At 53.1% G+C, this 10708-nt stretch overlaps 1 protein-coding gene across 1 annotated transcript in view; it reads right to left on the reverse strand.

The window, feature by feature from the left end:
- Window positions 1-7586, reverse strand: part of LOC139264044 (plectin-like) — a 30788-nt gene extending 23202 nt beyond the window's left edge. The window contains exon 1 of the mRNA XM_070880144.1: window positions 7500-7586. The gene's annotated coding sequence lies outside the window, so the exon portion shown is untranslated. The remainder of the gene's footprint in view (window positions 1-7499) is intronic.
- Between the last annotated feature and the right edge of the window lie 3122 nt (window positions 7587-10708).

A 10708-nucleotide genomic window follows, 5' to 3' on the forward strand; every position in this document is an offset into this window, starting at 1 on the left:
GTGCGGGGGGGTCTGATACCCCAGTGTGAGGGGGAGAGTGTGAGGGGGGGTCTGATACCCCAGTGTGAGGGGGGGTCTGATGCCCCAGTGTGAGGGGGGGTCTGATACCCCAGTGTGAGGGGGGGGTCTGATGCCCCAGTGTGAGGGGGGGGGGGGTTTGATGCCCCAGTGTGCGGGGGGGGTCTAATGCCCCAGTGTGAGGGGGGGGTCTGATACTCCAGTGTGCGGGGGGGGTCTGATGCCCCAGTGTGCGGGGGGGGTCTGATGCCCCAGTGTGAGGGGGGGTCTGATACCCCAGTGTGAGGGGGGGTCTGATACCCCAGTGTGAGGGGGGGGGTCTGATACCCCAGTGTGAGGGGGGGGTCTGATACCCCAGTGTGCGGGGGGGGTCTGATGCCCCAGTGTGCGGGGGGGGTCTGAAAACCCAGTGTGAGGGGGGCGTCTGATGCCCCAGTGTGCGGGGGGGTCTGATGCCCCAGTGTGAGGGGGGGGTCTGAAAACCCAGTGTGAGGGGGGCGTCTGATGCCCCAGTGTGCGGGGGGGTCTGATGCCCCAGTGTGAGGGGGAGAGTGTGAGGGGGGTCTGATGCCCCAGTGTGAGGGGGAGAGTGTGAGGGGGGGTCTGATGCCCCAGTGTGAGGGGGGGTCTGATATCCCAGTGTGAGGGGGAGAGTGTGAGGGGGGGTCTGATGCCCCAGTGTGAGGGGGGGTCTGATGCCCCAGTGTGAGGGGGAGAGTGTGAGGGGGGGTCTGATGCCCTAGTGTGAGGGGGGGTCTGATGCCCCAGTGTGAGGGGGAGAGTGTGAAGAGGGGTCTGATGCCCCAGTGTGAGGGGCGGTCTGATGCCCCAGTGTGAGGAGGGGTCTAATACCTCAGTGTGGGGGGGGGGTCTGATGCCCCATGTGAGGGGGGGGGGTCTAATACCCCAGTGTGAGGTGGGGTCTGATGCCCCAGTGTGAGGGTGGGTCTGATGCCCCATGTGAGGGGGGAGGGTCTAATACCCCAGTGTGCGGGGGGGGGTCTGATGCCCCATGTGAGGGGGACTGTCTAATACCCCAGTGTGAGGGGGGGTCTGATGCCCCAGTGTGAGGGGGGTCTGATACCCCAGTGTGAGGGCTGGGGGTCTAATACCCCAGTGTGCGGGGGGGGGGGTCTGATGCCCCAGTGTGAGGGGGGGTCTGATACCCCAGTGTGAGAGGGAGAGTGTGAGGGGGGGTCTGATACCCCAGTGTGAGGGGTGGGGTCTGATACGCCAGGGGCAGTACTGAGGGAGTGCTGCACTGTCAGAGGGGCAGTACTGAAGGAGCGCTGCACTGTTGGAGGGGCAGTACTGAGGAAGTGCTGCACTGTCAGAGGGGCAGTACTGAGGAAGTGCTGCACTGTTGGAGGTGCAGTACTGAGGAAGTGCTGCACTGTCAGAGGGGCAGTACTGAGGAAGTGCTACACTGTTGGAGGGGCAGTACTGAGGGAGTGCTGCACTGTTGGAGGGGCAGTACTGAGGGAGTGCTGCACTGTTGGAGGGGCAGTGCTGAGGGAGTGCTGCACTGTTGGAGGGGCAGTACTGAGGGAGTGCTGCACTGTTGGAGGGCCAGTACTGAGGGAGTGCTGCACTGTTGGAGGGGCAGTACTGAGGGAGTGCTGCACTGTTGGAGGGGCAGTGCTGAGGGAGCACCGCACTGTCTGTAGGATCTTGCTGTGCAAATTGGCTGCCGCATTTGCTATAGTACAACAGTGACTAAACCTCTAATGTACTTCATTGGGTGAAGCGCTTTGGGACATCGCAATGTGGTGAAAGGCGCTCTATAAATGCAAGTCCTTTCTTATCTCACTGTGATGCCAATTACCCAGCAGTCTCATTATTTCAGACCTCCGTGTCCTGGCCTGACCCTGTCCTGTGGTTCCGAGGTCACAGCTACTGCCATTGTTGTTGGCTCTGCAGGTCTGAGACTCGCCAGTATTCCCGTCTGTCAGCAGACACTTTGCCAGATGCCCAGAAGCCAAAACACTGACCAGCGCCGAGAAACATAGAAACTTACAGTGCAGAAGGAGGCCATTCTGGCCGACAAAGAGCCACACGGCCCTCGGTCAGCAGCCTGTTGCCATGGAACAGCTCTCAGTGCGTAAGCAGGGTCAAAGTTCAGAGTGCTCTCTGCTGGATTCCAGCCAGCTCCAGACAGTATCTGTCCAAAATCTTCCCCTGACACACCCATTACAGCAGGTTACAACAATACAAGTCAGGGGATAAAGGGACAGAGAGAGAGGGAGAGAGACACGGCAGGGAGGGCGGGGGGTGGGGGTGGGGGGGGGGCAGAGAGAGAGAGAGAGAGAGAGGGAGAGGGACAGAGAGACAGAGAGAGAGAGACAAGTGAGTGATTTGCCAGGTCACTTCAGAGGACAGTTCAGAGTTAACCACATTGGTATGGGACTGGAGTCACATTTATGCCCAGACCAGGTAAGGTAATGACAAGATATACAGTGTTGTTCCCCAGGGGTCGATTCTGGGACCACTGCTTTTCTTCATCTATATTAATGACTTGGACTTGGGTGTACATGGCATAATTTCAAACTTTGCAGATAACAAAACTTGGAAGTATAGTGAACTGTGAGGAGGATAGTGATGGTCTTCAAGAGGACACAGACAGGCTGGTGGAATGGGCGGGCACGTGGGAGATGGAATTTAACACAGAAAAGTGCAAAGTGATACATTTTGGTGGTGTCATGTATTCAACCAGCATTGTAACCCATGTATAATCTGACCTAAGTTGTACACTGTGAGAACAATGACCACTAGGTGGTGAACTTGTGGGAGACACTCCTAACCTGGACCTTCGGGTATAAAAGGGGAAGCTCCACCCACCTTCATCACTTGAGTGCTAAGGAATAAAGGACAGGTCACAGACTGACCTTCTCTCAAGCATGGGCCTCGTGTGCATTTATACTGTATAGTAAGGACGTATTAATGGACACGAGGCCCATGCTTGAGAGAAGGTCAGTCTGTGACCTGTCCTTTATTCCTTAGCACTCAAGTGATGAAGGTGGGCGGAGCTTCCCCTTTTCTACCCGAAGGTCCAGGTTAGAAGTGTCTCCCACAAGTTCACCACCTAGTGGTCATTGTTCTCACAGTGTACAACTTAGGTCAGATTATACATGGGTTACAATGCTGGTTGTATACATGACAGGTGGGAGGAATGAGGAGAGGCAATATAAACTAAAGGGTACAATTCTAAAGGGGGCACATGAACAGAGAGACCTGGGGTATAAATTATTGAAGGTGGCAGGGCAGGGTGAGAAACGGTTAAAACAGCTTGCGGGATCCTGGGCTTCATAAATAGAGGCAGAGAATACAAAAGCAGGAAGTTATGATGAACTTTTATAAACACTGTTCGGCCTCAACGGGAGTATTGTGTCCAATTCTGGGCACCACACTTTAGGAAGGATGTGAAGGCCTTAGAGAGGGAGCAGAGGAGATTGACCAGAACAGTTCCAGGGATGAGGGACTTCAGTTACGGGGATAGACTGGAGAAGCTGGGGTTGTTCCCCTTGGAGCAGAGAAGGTTGCGAGGAGATTTGATCGAGGTGTTCAAAATCATGAGGGGTCTGGACAGAGTAGAGAGAGAGAAACTGTTCCCATTGGTGGAAGGGTCGAGAACCAGAGGACACAGATTTAAGGTGATTGGCAGAAGAACCAAAGGCAACATGAGGGAAAATGTTTTTATGCAGCGAGTGATTAGGATCTGGAATGCACGGCCTGAGAGGGTGATGGAGGCAGACTCAATCACGGCTTTCAAAAGGGAGTTGGATAAGTAGCTGAAATAATTTTTTTTTTTGCAGGGCTAAGTGGAGAGGGCGCGGCAGTGGGACTAGCTTGAAGTGCTCTTGCAGAGCGCCGGCATGGGCTCGACGGGATGAATGGCCTTCTTCTGTGCTGAAACAATTCTATGGTTCTAACTTGCATTCATATAGCATTTTTAACACAGTAAAATGCCCCAAATGCTTCACAGGAGAATTATCAGTCAAAATCTAACACGAAACCACATAGTAACTTATTAGGGCAGATGACCAAAAGCTTGGTCAAAGAGGTAGGTTTTAAGGAGCGTCTTAAAAAAGGAGAGAGAGGCGGAGAGGTTTAGGGGAGGAATTCCAGAGCTTAGGACCCAGGCAACAGAAGGCATGGCCACCAACGGTGGAGCGATTAAAATTATGAATGCTCAAGAGGCCAGAATTGGAGGAGCGCAGAGATCTCGGCTTGTAGGGCCAGAGGTGGCGACAGAGATAGGGAGGGGCGAGGCCATTGAAGGATTTGTAAAAAAGGATGAGAATATTAAAGTCATTGCTGGACCGGGAGAGAATGCAGGTCAGGAGGCACGGGGGCGATGGGTGAGAGGGACTTGGTGCGAGTTTGGATACGGGAGTTCTGGATAGGTTCAAGTTTATGGAGGTGGAAGATGCAAGGCCAGCCAGGAGTGCGTTGGAATAGTCGAGTCCAGAGGTAACAAAGGCACGGATGAGGGTTTCAGCAGCGGATGAGCAGAGGCACGGGCGGAGACGGGCCATGTTGCAGCGTGCAAATAGGTGGTCTTGGTGATGCAGATGGTATGTGGTCGGAAGCTCATCTCGGGGTCAAATAGAATGCCCAGGTTCAAATGGATTGGCTCAGCCTCAAGACAGTGGCCGGGGAGAGGGATGGAATCGGTGGCTCAGCAATGGAGTTTGTGGCGGGGACCGAAAACAATGGCTCCGGCTTTACTAATATTTGGTTGGAGGAATTTCTGCTCATCTAGGACAGGATGTCGGACCAGCAGTCTGACGAATCAGAGACCGTGGAGGGGTTGGGAGAAGTGAGGGTGAGGTAGGGCTGGGTGTCTCAGATTACATGTGGAAACTGACTCCGTGTTTCCGGATGATGTCACCGAGGGGCAACATGTCGATGAGAAATAGGAGGGGCCAAGGATAGATCCTGGGGGGACACCGGAGGTAACGATGCGGGGGCGGGAAGAGAAGCTGTTGCTGGAGATTCTCTGGTTACGATGAGATGGATAAGAATGGAACCAGGCGAGTGCAGTCCCACCCAGCTGGACGATGGTGGAGAGGTGTTGGAGGAGAATGGAGTGGTCAACCGTGTCAATGGCTGCAGACAGGTCGAGAAGGACGAGGAGGGATAGTTTACCTTTGTCACTGGCACAAAGGATGTCATTTGTGACTTTGATGAGAGCCGGTTCGGTGCTGTGGCAGGGACAGAATCGGCAGGTTTCCTTCCCGAAAGGACATTAGTGAACCAGTTGGGTTTCTACGAAATTTCCAACAGCTTCATAGTTACCGTTACTGATCCTAGCTTTTCACTTCCCGCTTCTTTTGAAATTAATTCAAATTCTCAAACTGCCCTGGTCGGATCTGAACTCACATTGTACAGTGCGGGTCCCATGGCACGAGTGATGGCTGGAGTGCTTCCCCCAGGGCCCAGTGTATTGCTATGATCTGGATTTGGACACTAGGAGCACAATGTGCGGATCACACAATCGTTAGTCAGGTCAATGGGACATCAGACAAGGGAGACCAAAATAGAAGGGAGTTATCATGATAATCCCCCTCACTCCCCGTCCCCTTTAATATCCCACCCAGTCTAATCCCACTCTCCCCCTCACTCCCCATACCCTTTAATATCCCACCCAGTCTAATCCCACTCTCCCCCTCACTCCCCGTACCCTTTAATATCCCACCCAGTCTAATCCCACTCTCTCCCTCACTCCCCGTACCTTTAATATCCCACCCAGTCTAATCCAACCCTCCCCCTCACTCCCCGTACCCTTTAATATCTCACCCAGTCTAATCCCACTCTCCCCTCACTCCCTATACCCTTTAATATCCCACCCAGTCTAATCCCACTCTCCCCCTCACTCCCCGTACCCTTTAATATCCCAACCAGTCTAATCCAACCCTCCCCCTCACTCCCCGTACCCTTTAATATCCCACCCAGTCTAATCCCACTCTCCCCCTCACTCCCCATACCCTTTAATATCCCACCCAGTCTAATCCCACTCTCCCCCTCACTCTCCGTACCCTTTAATATCCCACCCAGTCTAATCCCACTCTCTCCCTCACTCCCCGTACCTTTAATATCCCACCCAGTCTAATCCAACCCTCCCCCTCACTCCCCGTACCCTTTAATATCTCACCCAGTCTAATCCCACTCTCCCCTCACTCCCTATACCCTTTAATATCCCACCCAGTCTAATCCCACTCTCCCCCTCACTCCCCGTACCCTTTAATATCCCAACCAGTCTAATCCAACCCTCCCCCTCACTCCCCGTACCCTTTAATATCCCACCCAGTCTAATCCCACTCTCCCCCTCACTCCCCATACCCTTTAATATCCCACCCAGTCTAATCCCACTCTCCCCCTCACTACCCGTACCCTTTAATATCCCACCCAGTCTAATCCCACTCTCCCCCTCACTCCCCATACCCTTTAATATCCCACCCAGTCTAATCCCACTCTCCCCCTCACTCCCCACACCCTTTAATATCCCACCCAGTCTAGTCCCACTCTCCCCTCACTCCCCACACACTTTAATATCCCACCCAGTCTAATCCCACTCTCCCCCTCACTCAAAGATAAATTACGACATGGAAGGAGGCCATTCAGCCTATCGTGACCGCCCTGGTTGAAGAAGAGCTGTCCAGCCTAATCCCACCTTCCAGCACTAGGTCCGTAGCCATGTAGGTTACGGCTCCAGCCTATCCATCCTTTCCTCATTGCTAAAATTCTCCACTCCCGGCAACATCCTCGTAAACCTCCTCTGTACCCTCTCTTGTGCAATCATATATTTCCTGTAATGTGGTGACCAGAACTGCCCGCAGTACTCCAGCTGTGGTCTAACCAGAGTATTATACAGTTCAAGCATAACCCTCTCTGCTCTTGTATTCCATGCCTCGGCTAATAAAGGCAAGCATTCTGTATGCCTTCGTAACTACCTTATCCACCTGGCCTGATACCTTCAGGGACATACACTAACCACCTCCACACCACTCGGTATCCTCCCATTTATTGTATATTCCCTTACCTTGCAGATTGAATTCGATTTTCCACGTTTCTGTCCAACTGACCAGTTCATCAATATCTTCCTGCAGCCTAAAGCTTTCCTCATCAGCCAATGTTTGTATCATTTGCAAACTTCTTTATCTTACCACCTACATTTAAGTTTAAATCATTGATATATACCACAAAAAGTAAGGGACCGAGTACTGAGCCCTGCGGTACCCACCCCCGTAATTTCAAAAACACTCCGAAGATATTTAATATCCCACACAGTGTAATCCCGAGAGTTTGGGGAGTTGGGGAGAGCCGGTCTCACACTGGCTCAGCACAGGGGTGGGACTGACACTGATCCCCAGGTCAGGCATTCACCACCCCAGGGGACAGAGCAGGGTGGGTTGCCATACAGGGACAAGAAAGGTTTGGATTTATATAGACAGGAGCTATTGAAAGGAGTTGGACTTCACCTGTCTGCAGTTGGACACACTGCTCTGTCCTGTCCTGGGGAAGGTCAGCACGGATCCGGCTCTCTCTCTCTCTCTCTCTCTCTCTGCTCCGGATTCTGTGATTTCTCTCGCTCTGAGCTGAGCCTTATCTAGCACAGAAACCCCGCCCTGACATTTAAACAATAATCCCGTCAGCAGTTTAGATATCACGTAACTCAGTGACAGGAGGCGGAGCCGAACCGAATCACACCAGTTCAACCTCTCCAAGGAATGCAGAGAGCGGGGCTGGAGCAAACCCGGCCCTAAACCTCACCCGGACCAAACCCAGACCAAACCCTTACTCGGACCAAATCCTCACCCGGACCAAACCCGGGCCAGACCCTCACACGGACCAAACCCTCACTCGGACCAAACCCTCACCCAGACCAAACCCTCACCCGGACCAAACCCTCACTCGGACCAAACCCTCACCCAGACCAAACCCTCACCCGGACCAAACCCTCACTCGGATCAAACCCTCACCCGGACCAAACCCTCACCCAGACCAAACCCTCACCCAGACCAAACCCAGACCAAACCCTCACTCGGACCAAACCCTCACCCGGACCAAACCCTCACCCGGACCAAACCCTCACCCTGACCAAACCCTCACCCGGACCAAACCCTCACCCAGACCAAACCCAGACCAAACCCTCACTCGGACCAAACCCTCACCCGGACCAAACCCTCACCCGGACCAAACCCTCACCCAGACCAAACCCTCACCCAGACCGAACCCTCACCCGGACCAAACCCTCACTCGGACCAAACCCTCACCCGGACCAAACCCAGACCAAACCCTCACTCGGACCAAACCCTCACTTGGACCAAACCCTCACCCAGACCAAACCCTCACCCAGACCAAACCCAGACCAAACCCTCACTCGGACCAAACCCTCACCCAGACCAAACCCTCATTCACACCAAACCCGGACAAAACCCTTACTCGGACCAAACCCTCACTCGGACAAAACCCTCAATCACACCAAACTCCGACCAAACCCTCAATCACACCAAACTCTCATCCAAGTTCAAATCCCACCACGGCAGCTGGGGAATTTAAATTCAGTTAATTAAATACATCTGGAATTAAAAGCTAATGTTACTAATGATGACCATGAAACTACCGGATTGTCAAACAACCCATCTGGTCCCTTTGGGGAAGTAAACCTGCTGTCCTTACTCAGTCTGGCCTAAATGTGACTCCAGACCCACAGCAATGTGCTTGACTCTTAACTTTTATTTTTTATTTATTGATGGGATGTGGGCATCACTGGCAAGGCCGGCATTGATTGCCCATCCCTAATTGCCCTTGAGAAGGTGGTGGTGAGCCGCCTTCTTGAACCGCTGCAGTCCGTGTGGTGAAGGTGCTCCCACAGTGCTTTTTGGGGAGGGAGTTCCAGGATTTTGACCCAGCGACGATGAAGAAACAGCCGATATATGTGCAAGTCAGGATGGTGTGTGACTGGGAGGGGAACGTGGAGGTGATGGTGTTCCCATGCGCCTGCTGCATTTGTCCTTCTAGGCGGTAGAGGTCGCGGGTTTGGGAGGTGCTGTCGAAGAAGCCTTGCGAGTTGCTGCAGTGCATCTTGTAGATGGTACACACTGCAGCCAGGGGGCGCCGGTGGTGGAGGGAGTGAATGTTGAAGGTGGTGGATGGGGGGCCAATCAAGCGGCTGCTTTGTCCTGGATGCTGTCGAGCTTCTCGAGTGTTGTTGGAGCTGCACTCATCCAGGCAAGTGGAGAGTATTCCATCATACTCCTGACTTGTGCCTTGTAGACGGTGGAAAGGCTTTGGGGAGTCAGGAGGTGAGACACTCACCACAGAATACCCAGCCTCTGACCCGCTCTTGTAGCCACAGTATTTATGTGGCTGGTCCAGTTAAGTTTCTGGTCAATGGTGACCCCCAGGATGTTGATGGTGGGGGATTCAGCGATGGTAATGCCGTTGAATGTCAAGGAGCGGTAGTTAGACTCTGGTTGTTGGTGATAGTCATTGCCTGGCACTTGTGTGGCGCGAATGTTACTTGCCACTTATCAGCCCAAGCCTGTAATGATGTCCAGGTCCTGCTGCATGCGGGCATGGACTACTCCATTATCTGAGGAGTTGCGAATGGAACTGAACACTGTGCAGTCATCAGCGAACATCCTCACTTCTGACCTTATGATGGAGAGAAGGTCATTGATGAAGCAGCTGAAGATGGTTGGGCCTGGGACACTGCCCTGAGGTACTCCTGCAGCGATGTCCTGGGGCTGTGATGATTGGTCTCCAACCACCACAACCATCTTCCTCTGTGCTGGGTCTGAGTCCAGCCACTGGAGAGTTTCCCCCGATTCCCATTGACTCCAGTTTTACTAGGGCTCCTTGATGCCACACTCAGTCAAATGCTGCCTTGATGTCAAGGGCAGTCACTCTCACCTCACCTCTGGAATTCAGCTCTTTGTCCATGTTTGGACCAAGGCTGTAATGAGGTCTGGAGCCGAGTGGTCCTGGCAGACCCAAACTGAGCATCGGTGAGCAGGTTATCGGTGAGTAAGTGCCGTTGATAGCACTGTCAACGACACCTTGCTGATGATTGAGAGTAGACTGATGGGGTGGTAATTGGCCGGATTGGATTTGTCCTGCTTTTTGTGGACAGGACATACCTGGGCAGTTTTTCACACGGGTAGATACCAGTGTTGTAGCTGTACTGGAACAGCTTGGCTAGAGGCACGGCTAGTTCTGGAGCACAAGTCTTCAGCACAACAGCCGGGGTGTTGTTGGGGCCCATAGCCTTTGCTGTATCCAGTGTGCTCAGCCGTTTCTTGATATCACGTGGAGTGAAACAATTGGTCAATTAAACAACTAACAGGAGGAGGCTCCGTGAACCCCGCCATCCTCAATGATGGCAGAGCCCAGCACGCAAGGGCAAAAGACAAGGCTGAAGCGTTTGCAACCATCTTCAGCCAGCAGTGCTGCATGGATGATCCATAGCGGCCTCCTCCTGAGGTCCCCACGTGATATCAAGAAATGGCTGAGTCATCTGGATTCAGCAAACGCTATGCATACCGACAACATTCCGATTGACGTGATGAAGACTTCAGAACTAGCCACGCCTCGAGCCAAGCTGTTCCAGTATAACACTGGCATCTACTCAACAATGTGGAAAACTGCCCAGGTATGTCCTGTCCACAAAAAGCAGGACAAATCC

Source organism: Pristiophorus japonicus, chromosome 5, assembly GCF_044704955.1.
Source record: "Pristiophorus japonicus isolate sPriJap1 chromosome 5, sPriJap1.hap1, whole genome shotgun sequence".
NCBI lineage: Eukaryota > Metazoa > Chordata > Chondrichthyes > Pristiophoridae > Pristiophorus > Pristiophorus japonicus.